This window comes from Cetorhinus maximus, chromosome 15 (assembly GCF_964194155.1).
Source record: "Cetorhinus maximus chromosome 15, sCetMax3.hap1.1, whole genome shotgun sequence".
NCBI lineage: Eukaryota > Metazoa > Chordata > Chondrichthyes > Lamniformes > Cetorhinidae > Cetorhinus > Cetorhinus maximus.
Genome location: NC_135893.1, coordinates 72695998 through 72706823, shown reverse-complemented (window position 1 = coordinate 72706823; position 10826 = coordinate 72695998).

The window sequence follows — 10826 nt, the reverse complement described above, 5'->3', positions numbered from 1 at the left end:
AGCAGCCACAGAAGCTCTCGTGCAAATAAAATCTGTTTTGTTTTGTTTGATTAAGAGTACTCCCAGAGTGTGTTTCTACAGATACTATAAAGAGGGAGAAGGAAGGTTACTCCCACTGCTAAAGGCTCAAATGCATAGTCCCAAACCAGGATATAGTCTTTCAAGGAAGGGCTTGGCCTTGAGTAGGGTTGGAAACTCTAGTTGGATGTATTCTTGGAGGTTTCATAATGTGACCTCACGTCATCCACAGCCCCATCCCACACTTTCACCATTGGTTGTCTAAAAGATCAATCCTAATGTCATATCACTTTCCCATTGGAAGGCAAATGGATTCTTATAGAACAGACTATGAGACAGCCCACTCCCCTCCTTTATAAAGCTCATAAATAGTATGTAGATGATTGAGAATTTAATAAACTCAACCAGGTAACATATGATTTATGGACTTTAATACGAAATGCAGAGTGCAGTAGGTCTTCTGTAAATTAAGGAGACATGCATTTTGCAATGTATTACAATTATTTGTATAGTTAAATGTTCATAAATGTGTAATCCTTTTAATATTTTAGACTTTTAAGAAATAATTGTCTCGAACTATGTTATGAATAATGGTTACTTGTTATATTTGTATCATCATCACAATTTGGCACCTGCCACCATGATGGTTTTTTCAATAAACCAATTCTCTATCTCTACTGTCTGCCAAATTACCTTTGTTCCAGTCTCCAATATTTTTATAATAAATAAATTCAACTCTTCAAAGAAACAATCCTGCTTTTTCAAAACTCCAGTATCGAAGCAAATTCCTGGATATCCACAATAGTCCTACAGAGGTTTTTTTCAGTCCATTCCTGGGATGTGAGCATCGTTAGGCCAGAATTTATTGCCCATCCCTAATTTCCCTTGAGGAGTTGGTGATGCCTTCTTGAACCGTTGCAGTCCAACTGGTGTAGGTACCCCCACAATGCAGTTAGGGAGGGAGTTCCAGGATTTTGACCCAGCGACAGTGAAGGATCAGTGATATATTCCCAAATCAGGATGGTGAATGGCTTGGAGAAGAACTTCCAGGTGGTGGTGTTCCCATTGCTAATTGGCAACGCTAGTCTTTTTTGGGGGGTGGAGAGGACTCCCTGTTGCCTCAACACTAATTCCAAACCCTCGCAGCAACAGAAATACATTTCATACAAACACCATTTTTAACTCAGACGTTTTATGTAAAAGCTGAAAACAGGGAACTATTTTAATTCAAAACAAAAACAGAATTACCTGGAAAAACTCAGCAGGTCTGGCAGCATCGGCGGAGAAGAAAAGAGTTGACGTTTCGAGTCCTCATGACCCTTCAGCAGAACTGAGTGAAGTTAGGAGAGGGGTGAAATATAAGCTGGTTTAAGGTGGGAGGTGGGGGGGGGGGGGGGGGGGGTTAGAAGTTGATGGGGGGGTGGTTGTAGGGACAAGCAAGCAGTGATAGGAGCAGATAATCAAAAGATGTTACAGACAAAGGAACAGAGAGGTGTTAAAGGTGGTGATTTTATCTAAGAGAATGTGTTAATTAAGAATGGATGGCAGGACACTCAAGGTACAGCTCTAGTGGTGGTGGGGTGGAAAGACTGAAAGGGTATTATAGTTATAGATTTAAAAATAATGGAAATAGATGGGAAAAGAAAAATCTATATAAATTATTGGAAAAAACAAAAGGGAGGGGGAAGAAATGGAAATGGGGGTGGGGATGGGGGAGGGAGTTTAAGATCTAAAGTTGTTGAATTCAATATTCAGCCCGGAATGCTGTAAAGTGCCTAGTCGGAAGATGAGGTGCTGTTCCTCCAGTTTGCGTTGGGCTTCACTGGAACAATGCAGCAAGCCAAGGACAGACATGTGGGCAAGAGAGCAGGGTGGAGTGTTAAAATGGCAAGTGACAGGGAGGTTTGGGTCTTTCTTGCGGACAGACCGCAGGTGTTCTGCAAAGCGGTTGCCCAGTTTGTGTTTGGTCTCTCCAATGTAGAGGAGACCGCATTGGGAGCAACGAATGCAGTAGACTAAGTTAGGGGAAATGCAAGTGAAATGCTGCTTCACTTGAAAGGAGTGTTTGGGCCCTTGTTTTTGTTTTGGATTTCCAGCATCCGCAGTAGTTTTTTGTTTTTATAACTATTTTAATTCCATCCCCCATTAATGTCTCAAATTGGTTACTTGTAAATTTTCTGGTTGGTCATAGTAAACTGTGGGTATTGTGGGAGCAAAGAGGTGAGAGCGTAATTCCCATCATCCCTCTCAATTTCTCTCTCCTATGCACATGACAGATAAAATGCTCCGCTTCAAGCTGTATGGGATATGGCTTGTCCTGGTGCACTGTGGGTTTTGTAGTTCTACAGGGGCAAAGTGAAAATAACTCCTTGGATGTATTTTAATGTTGTATACATGCATTCTGCTAATAGTAAGTGGAACTCTCGAATGAAATTTTCAGCTCAAGTCCAAATGAAAATTCCCCCAACATCTAGCAGATTGTCCGTCTTGAGGGAAACTGGTTGCAGGCATGTCTCACATAGTTACTCAATATCATGCATTTTTTATTTGGAGCAAAACAAATGTTCTTATGTGATTAGAGCAAAACTGTAGGAAAAGTTATTTGGGCAAAGTGATTGATTACTGCTGAAGGAATGGTACCTTTTGGGAGAAAATAACGATTTTAATTGCTCAGTTTTCTCTTGTTAACTTGTTCGTTGTTGATAGTTACTGACTTAATTGAACTGCTTTTTATTCATTTGCGTTTAGTCAATTGGATATTTAATTGCCAATTTAGCAGATAAGCAGCTGTGGAAACGTGACACCTGAAGTATGACACTTTGGAAATGTGACATTCTGGATGTAGGGCTTAATTAGAGAGATGGATTTGGCACAAAGAAGGAATTAACACGCCAATTCATAAAAACATGTAGGTTAACATATTTCTTAGGAAATTAACATTCCACAAATGTAATGGAAATTAATGGTATCTATTTAATATTTATGAAACATTATCCTGTCCTGACCCAAGCTTTCCGATTTAAGTCTTATTTTTTAAGCAGTCATATAAGAGCAAATTATGCAAAACAATTAGGGAGTCACTGAGTTCTGAACATTGGGTGACATTAATGAATGTATCATGGAAATGGCCAACACAGTCATGATGGAGCACTCAGTCTTTCTGCTCTGTTCCTCAGACCCTTCCTTATAGAACAACTGACATAAAGAAGACACTGGAGTAAGTCTTTGGATTAATAAATAGGCAAATAGTGTGCATTGGATTCAAAATCATGACATTGTTCCTTACTGGCTCAGTTAATGCACTAGCCAATGTGGAATTGAGGCAAATAAGCCAAGTTAAATTGCTGTTTAGCATCCATGTATGAATGTCAAGTGAGGATAGTGGGCTCAGCCCATGTAACCCCCACATGGTCATTGTCTAACCTTAAAACGGAAGAATAGCCACATGAGTGAAATATTGGGCAGCTGACAATCTTCTGTCTGCCCCCAAGAAAAAGTCAAGGCTTCAAATGAGGAGTGAAAAGAATTAGATGAATAAGGCGAGATGCTCATTAATGATTAGCTAAATTAAACCCTGGTAACAATTGAGGACTAATGGGTTTGAGATGAATTCAGGAGGGGAAAACAGGATTTGGAATTGGGAGGAAAGGGAGGCAGGATGGCTGAGTGGGTCAGTATACTGTTTTTTCCTGGGACTTATGGTTAAATTAGTGTGATAGATTCTGTAAGGCCCTTTGTGAAATGGGGTTTAGACAGCAGTCTCAGTCCAGCTGTCAAGAACAGGAATCAGTTCTAATTAGGCAATGAATTAAAAATCACATTCAAACAGACCACATTAATGGCTGGGAAATGAGAAAATGTTACACAGGTGCAGGCGGAGCTGCTCAGGAAATTTGGGATAGGGTGGGGAGAACTTTACTGCATGCTAGGGGTGTCCAATCTCTGTGTTAGGCGTGACCAATCGCCATGCTAGGAGTGACCAATCTCTGTGCTGGGAGTGCCCAATGCCTGAACGTGAGCTACACAATTCCCTCGCACTAATATTGTCACTCACTCTGATGAACAGAAACAATTTACCGCAGTATAGAAGGTTAGAAGTTGGTCCTCATTGCACCCATTTTCCAGGCAAAAAGCGGGACAAAAATTTCGGGATGCTATGCCAGGCAACCATTCAGTGACTGCATTACAGGTGTCGCCATATTGGTAAAGGCAGCTTTGCACGCTTTAAACAGGTGTCAGACTTCTTAACCATGTAAATGAGGGGCCTATTGCCTGGTTCAGGACCCCAGGCAAACAGTGGATTGGAATTAACTGGAGGAGTAGCCTCTACCTGGGATTCTTAAACAATCACAAAAGCCTAGACAGCATTCACCGCCAAACATTGTGCATTTTTTTTCAGGAGGAGTGTCCTGATTGCATGTCCCACCTCCCTGACTGCTGCTTCATCCTGCCTCCTGGAACATATCATTGGGACGCACCCCCCTCCAGAGAGTCAAGCGGGATGACTTTCATCTTTGGAGAAGGGGGTGAGCTGCCTGTGGCGATGTGACAGGTAGACCTGGCTCTCCCCCAGAATGACCAAGAAAATGAGGCCTCAAGCAGGGCTAATTTAGGGACAGCACTGGGGCTCCCACTTGTATGGCGCGCTGTAGGTGTACTGTAGGCTGCCAACTGAAAAACAATCCATGGCCAATTTCCATCCTGTGATGTAAAGAGAAAATAGGGAGCGAAAATACTTTCCAGTGAATCAATATCATATATTAGATCAGTACAACTTCATCACATGTTATAAGTACAATAAATCACAGTAAGCCATGATAAATCTCTCCACTCGCAAGTTATCTAGCCAGCCTCACTTGTGTAGATATTTATCATACATCATGTCATAATATGTGGGAAAAGACAACAACTGTTCACAGAATAGATTTATTTATACAGCTATCGTACCTCTATTTATCTGGTTGTGGTAGGTAAGGAAAACAGGACCTCCCTGAAATTCCAGGGACCGGAGAGTATGGGGAGTTAGTGCATCGCCTCGTGGGGGTTGGGATTTGAGATGGAGCCAGATCCACTGGGAGGCTCCCACTTGTAACCAGTAAATTCCAGTGGGAGGAGCGAGAGAATTTTCACTCACCCGTGAAGGGGAACTGCTGTTGGGTTCTCAAGATGTCCTGGACCTCCCACTCATGGCATCTCTTCAAGCACTAACAAAAAGGCTCAGATTTGGTGCAACTTCTATTGAAGGCCTTAAGGCACCAGCGCTGATCTTCAGTTTTTTCCTGGGCCTCAGGTCTACACCCTCCAATGTGGTTTAACTATAGAAACAGTGCTTGATGGATGCCTTTGAGATTTGTAGGGGAAATGCCCTCAAATATATGTTAGCTTGAAAACTGTCCACACAAAATAGAGCTCAGCTATTAGACTGATGGTGGATAAAGGCCTTTTTTCTAAACACAAGGAGCAAGAAATTGGGCTTGGTAACATTCATTTTTTCGGTGCTACGAGTCCCATTAGGGACACCCAAAATGGAGTCTGCAGCACTGGCACATTTCTGGTATGATGTGCAATGGATACCATCTTGGTAAAGGTGTTAGCGCAAAGTCAAGCAGCCGGAAGTATAGAGAGCAGACAGATCATGATGTCAATTGCCAGTACTGCCATTTTGAACCTCCACAGTTGAGTTGATGCCCTCAATCTTGTACAGTTAAACAGGGCTTAGCAGCAAGAAGGGCTCACCACAAACGCTATTTGATGGGATCAGAAACTGCTTATAGGTTAGTTGTTGTTTGATTTCCAGGATTGCAGACATTTTTGGTGCTTACTATAGTTGGCTCCTTCCAGGTTGGAGCTGCCGATATTGGCAATATCTTGCAGTTTGCATAAGGGAGGTCACTGGGCTACCTAGGAAAAGAGATATAACTTCATTTAATTCCCTCTCACCAGAGAAAAGCAGGCAGTGAGTGAGCTCAATGATTTGTAAGAATTACAGGCTTCCCCATGGTGCAGGGTGCTATTGACTAGCTGCACACATATATAAGCTGTCCACATGAAATGGGGTTCAACTATTAGACCGATGGTGGATAAAGGCCTTCTTTTCTAAACACAAGGAGGAAGTTGGTGGCGTAGTGGTAATGTCACTGGGCTAGTAATCCCGAGACCCAAGCTAATGCTCTGGGGACATGGGTTCTAATCCTGCCACAGCAGCTGGTGGATCTAAATTCAATTAATACAAAAAGCTGGAGTTGAAACTAGCCTCAGTAATGGTGACTATGTAATCATTGTTGACAGTCATAAAAACCCATCTGGTTCACTAATGTCCTTTAGGGAAGAAAATCTGCTGTCCTTACCTGGTCTAGCCTACATGTGACTCCAGACCCACAGCAATACAGTTGACTCTTAACTGCCCTTTGAAATGGCTGAGCAAGCCATTCAGCTCAATGGGAAATTAGGGATGAGCAACAAATTCTGGCGTTGACTGCCAGCCACACCCACACTGCATAGAAGAATTTGTAAAAAATGGTTATACAGGCACCACATGTCACATAATAGGACAAAAAAGATTCCACTTCCTCAACCTCCAGCTGGCGCGTGACCCCGAGGTAACAGATCATGCAGCTCAATACCCATGATCCTTGGCAACAGTTATAATGCCTTCATTCTGAAGCAGTTGACTGTGCCAGCTCTATTTCAGCCACCACAGCAAGTCAAAGGATGATGACTGGAGGATCTGCTGACGACATGACTCGATTTCAGTTCACAACGCACAGGCATGTGCGCAGCAATGGGTACAGTGAAAGCCGCGTTGCTGCAAGAAACGTGATGGGACAGACCACTTGGTGCTGACACAATTATTCTGCTGTCTAGGCTACACTGGAGGAGCTCCGCAGTACTCAGTTGATCAGGTCTCAAGATTAATGGTGGTCTGCTGCATGCTGCGCAAGCTTTCCATCATGAGGGAACAGCCTTTGCCGTCTCCAATCAGGTGAGAAGCTGAGGAGCAGGAAGAGGAGGAGGCGGAAGGGAAACCCAGGTTGTACAGAAAGAGCTAATTCAAGGGTGATGCCAGTAACCACAACCCTAATTCCCCATTCACCAACAACCCTACACTAACTTCCCTCTGTTACTGACCATCATGTCATTCCCTGGAATACAAAGCAAAAAAAAAAGCACAAAACAAATACTCCAAATCAAATTTTGGAGATTTGGAGAGAACGCTTTGGAAAGAGTGCAGAAAAGATTCACAAGAATGGTTCCAGGGATGATGAACTTTAGCTACATATTGGAGAGGTTGGGACTGTTTTCTTCGGAGAAGAGAAAGCTGAGAGGAGGTTTGATAGAGGAATTCAAAATCGTGAGGGGTCTGGACAGAGTAATTAAGGAGAACCTGTTCCCACTGGTGGTAGGATTGAGAATGAGGGGGCACAGATTTAAAGTAATTGGTTAAAAAAAGGCAAAAACGGCATGAGAAAAATCTTTTTCACACAGTGAGTGGTTAGAGTTTGGAATACACTGTCAGAAGTGTGGTGGAGGCAGGTTCAGGTTGAAGCATTCAAAAGGGAATTAGACGGTTATCTGAAAGGGAAGAATGTGCAGGGTTATGGGGAGAAGGCAGGAAAATAGTGCAAAGTGGAATGCTCATTTGGAGAGCTGGTGCAGACATGATGGGCCAAATAGCTTCATTCTGGATCCAAACAATTCTGTGATTCTATGAAATTTAAATGAAATCATGATAAATATGCAATCCAATTACCCTTGTACATTCCCTGAAGTGTCTGTCCTGTGCAGTGTTCTATGCAGTGCTACCCCAGTCGCTGCAGCATGACCGATTCAAGGCTGTTGGATTTCCATGGAGGAGACTGCAGAAGACCTCAGAGGATGGCCTTGAGCAGCTCATGGCTTGAGCAGCAGTCTGGGCTGGAAGGCTGACAGGCAACAGCAAGGGCACTGGTGGAGCAGCAGGGCAGGGATGACTAATGCTGACTTACTGCGACAGGACAGCAGGTTCCTGCTGCATGGAGCCACTGCCACTCTCCTGCGATGGCACCTCAGCAAGCCTAGTAATCAGTTGGAGCATGGATTGCTGAACCTCTGGGGGGCTCTACAACACCCCTTTCAACACTGGTATTCACAGCCACGTTGGCAGCAGTCTGCAGCCCTCAGTTTTTTGTTGGAATGGAAGCTGAGATGAGGTTGGGTCCTTGAGTGGGCTGATGGAGTTGGCCATCACTTCCACACTTGAAAGGATGGGCTTCAACCTTTGCCCAAAGCTCCATGCTAAATTGATGCTGGACTCTTCCATGTTCCTTGACATTTAACACAGGCATTTTGGTTAGGCTTCCCAAATTACCAAACACCTATCCGTCTTCTTCTGTAGCCTGGTCCTTTGCCTTCTCACTGTGTATCTGGACAACCACCTGGCCCCCTGTGGATATAGGACATATCTTCCATCCACCTCCTTCACCAAGACCTCAAGTGAAATGTCCAAAAACCGTTGGTGCACATTCTGTCCCATGGTCAGCCATTGTTTTTTTGCCATTCTTAGGACTATTCAGCAGCCACATTCACTTTCCTTTTAAGATATGCAGCCAATAACCATATAGTGCAGCCAATGAACAGCATGGTTAGTGTTGGCTGCGCACAAATCTTAATAACCAGCAGGCAGCATTAAAATGCAATGCTGCCTGTGATATATTGAAAGGGCGCAGGATAATCATGCATTGTAACCCCTATGCCATCCAATTTAGCTTCCAAGTCTTTAGCTAGTTCAAACCATGGAATAGCCATAAACTAATTAAAGCCAAAGAACCTCCGTTAAATGCTCCAGAAATGATTGTGTTTATACTACAGGCATTCATTACTATTAATGGCCATCCTTCCTTCAAGTCACTTATGAAATATAAAGATGTCATACCTCTCCATTTGTATGAAAAGCCCTAGAGAAATGCAAGACTGTTAGGGAAAAAAACCCATAAAATTGCAGCTACAAAGTTGGTGGCACTAAGGTTAAAGCCATGTCCAAGTGAACTCAATGACTATTACAGAACCTTTTAGCTATCATGTCTGATTGACAGAAAGGGTTATGGAGAACTTCTGGCACATGTATCACTCTGATTGGTTAATGGAATATAGGGAAACCTTACTTTGAAATTAAGAGATACAAATAAGAAAGTTCTGCATTGCTCACAAAATCAACATCAGTAGACAGTATGTAGCCATCTTTCCTAGTAGTTCAGTGGCTGAGAGAACAAGCTGTTTCTCTATTTGGGCCGAATCCTCTGAGGAGTAGCAATCACCTTCAGATTGCCACTCTGCTCCTACTTACCTGCCTTGCACTGGAGCTCCAAATTTCTCACCTGGACTTCCGAATCGGAAATGTGCAGCGTTCCTCCTGGAGTCCTTCCTTCATAGTGCAGGATCATTGGGGGAAACCAAGCCACGCGCCCGGGACTAGCTGCTGTATTCTGGTAAGTTTAGTTGTCCCAAGGCCACTTTAACAATCTATGGAGAGAAAGTAAGTGCGTGAGGTGGGTGAGGGGGTAGGGTGGGTCAGGGTGGTGGGCATTAGAGGGGGTAGTCAGGGGTCCAGCTGGGGAGTTTGGGAGGTCGGGTGGTATAGTTACCTAGGAGTTAGAACTGGTTTTAATCCTTCTAACTTTTCCAGGGTAACTATTCTGCTAAGTGAGTCAGAACCATCCGAAGCCTCCGACTTTAACTCAGAGGTTTGGAGGGTTCCAGATGCAAGGGAATTGCCCAATGGAAGTTGAAACTTCCCGGGCAATTCCAGTGTTGTCAGTGCATGGGGGCTTCCAAGAGGTCCCCCAGCGCATCTCCCAGGGTTGCTCCAAGGTACAACCATCCGGAGACTGAAAAACCTGGGCCAATGTCTTTGTAGAAGTAGCAGTCTGTTAGTTCACCCAGGCTCTCTTGGTTCTGCAGGGGGCCTTTAGAGGCAGTGCTTATTAGTACAGAGGGTAAAATGGAGATTTAGTTTATGAGGCTGTACCACCATTTACAGGTGGAGAAAAGTGTCACTTGACTTTATAAGCATCCAAGATCAGAGAAAGGTGTGGTTAAAGCCAGCTCAAATATCATCACTCATGCATAAGGCAGGTTCAGCCTGAACTAGAGAACAAATTGGAACAGATACTGTAATTCCCTCGTCAACTGGGGCTTATTGACTCAACACTCCAGGAACGAATGTCTGTATCCGAGGGAAAGAAGGAGATTGACTCAACTACATTATTCATAAAGATGAGGTTATGTAAGCTCTGATGCATTGCTAACCACCAGTATCTAATTGATAATCTGTTCAATAAATTGGCTATCAATGCTGTTAACTTGTCAACTCTCTAAGGTTTTAACCCCAACATAACTTCACCAATTTCAATTATCTCAAGCCCTGATCACTGCTGAAGTTAATACTCGGCACTCTTTAATGCTGATTTATAGTGATACTCTGAATTGCCTCTGTAATGTTAGCTACCCATTATATTAAGTAACTCTGTACAATAGAGATCTGCTATTCAGACTGCTAGATAACTATTCGCAAAATTCACAAAATTTTAACAGCACAGAAGGAGGCCATTTGGCCCATCGTGTCTGCACTGGCTCTCCTAATGAGCATTATGACCTAGTGCCATTGCCCTGCCTTTTCCCCACACCCCTGCACATTGTTTCTATTGAAATAGTCATCTAATGCCCTCTTGAATGCCTTGAGTGAACCTGCCTCCAGCACACTTCCAGGCAGTGCATTCCAGACTTGAACCACTCGCTGTGTGAAAAAGTTCTTTTCACTAATTTAACTAATT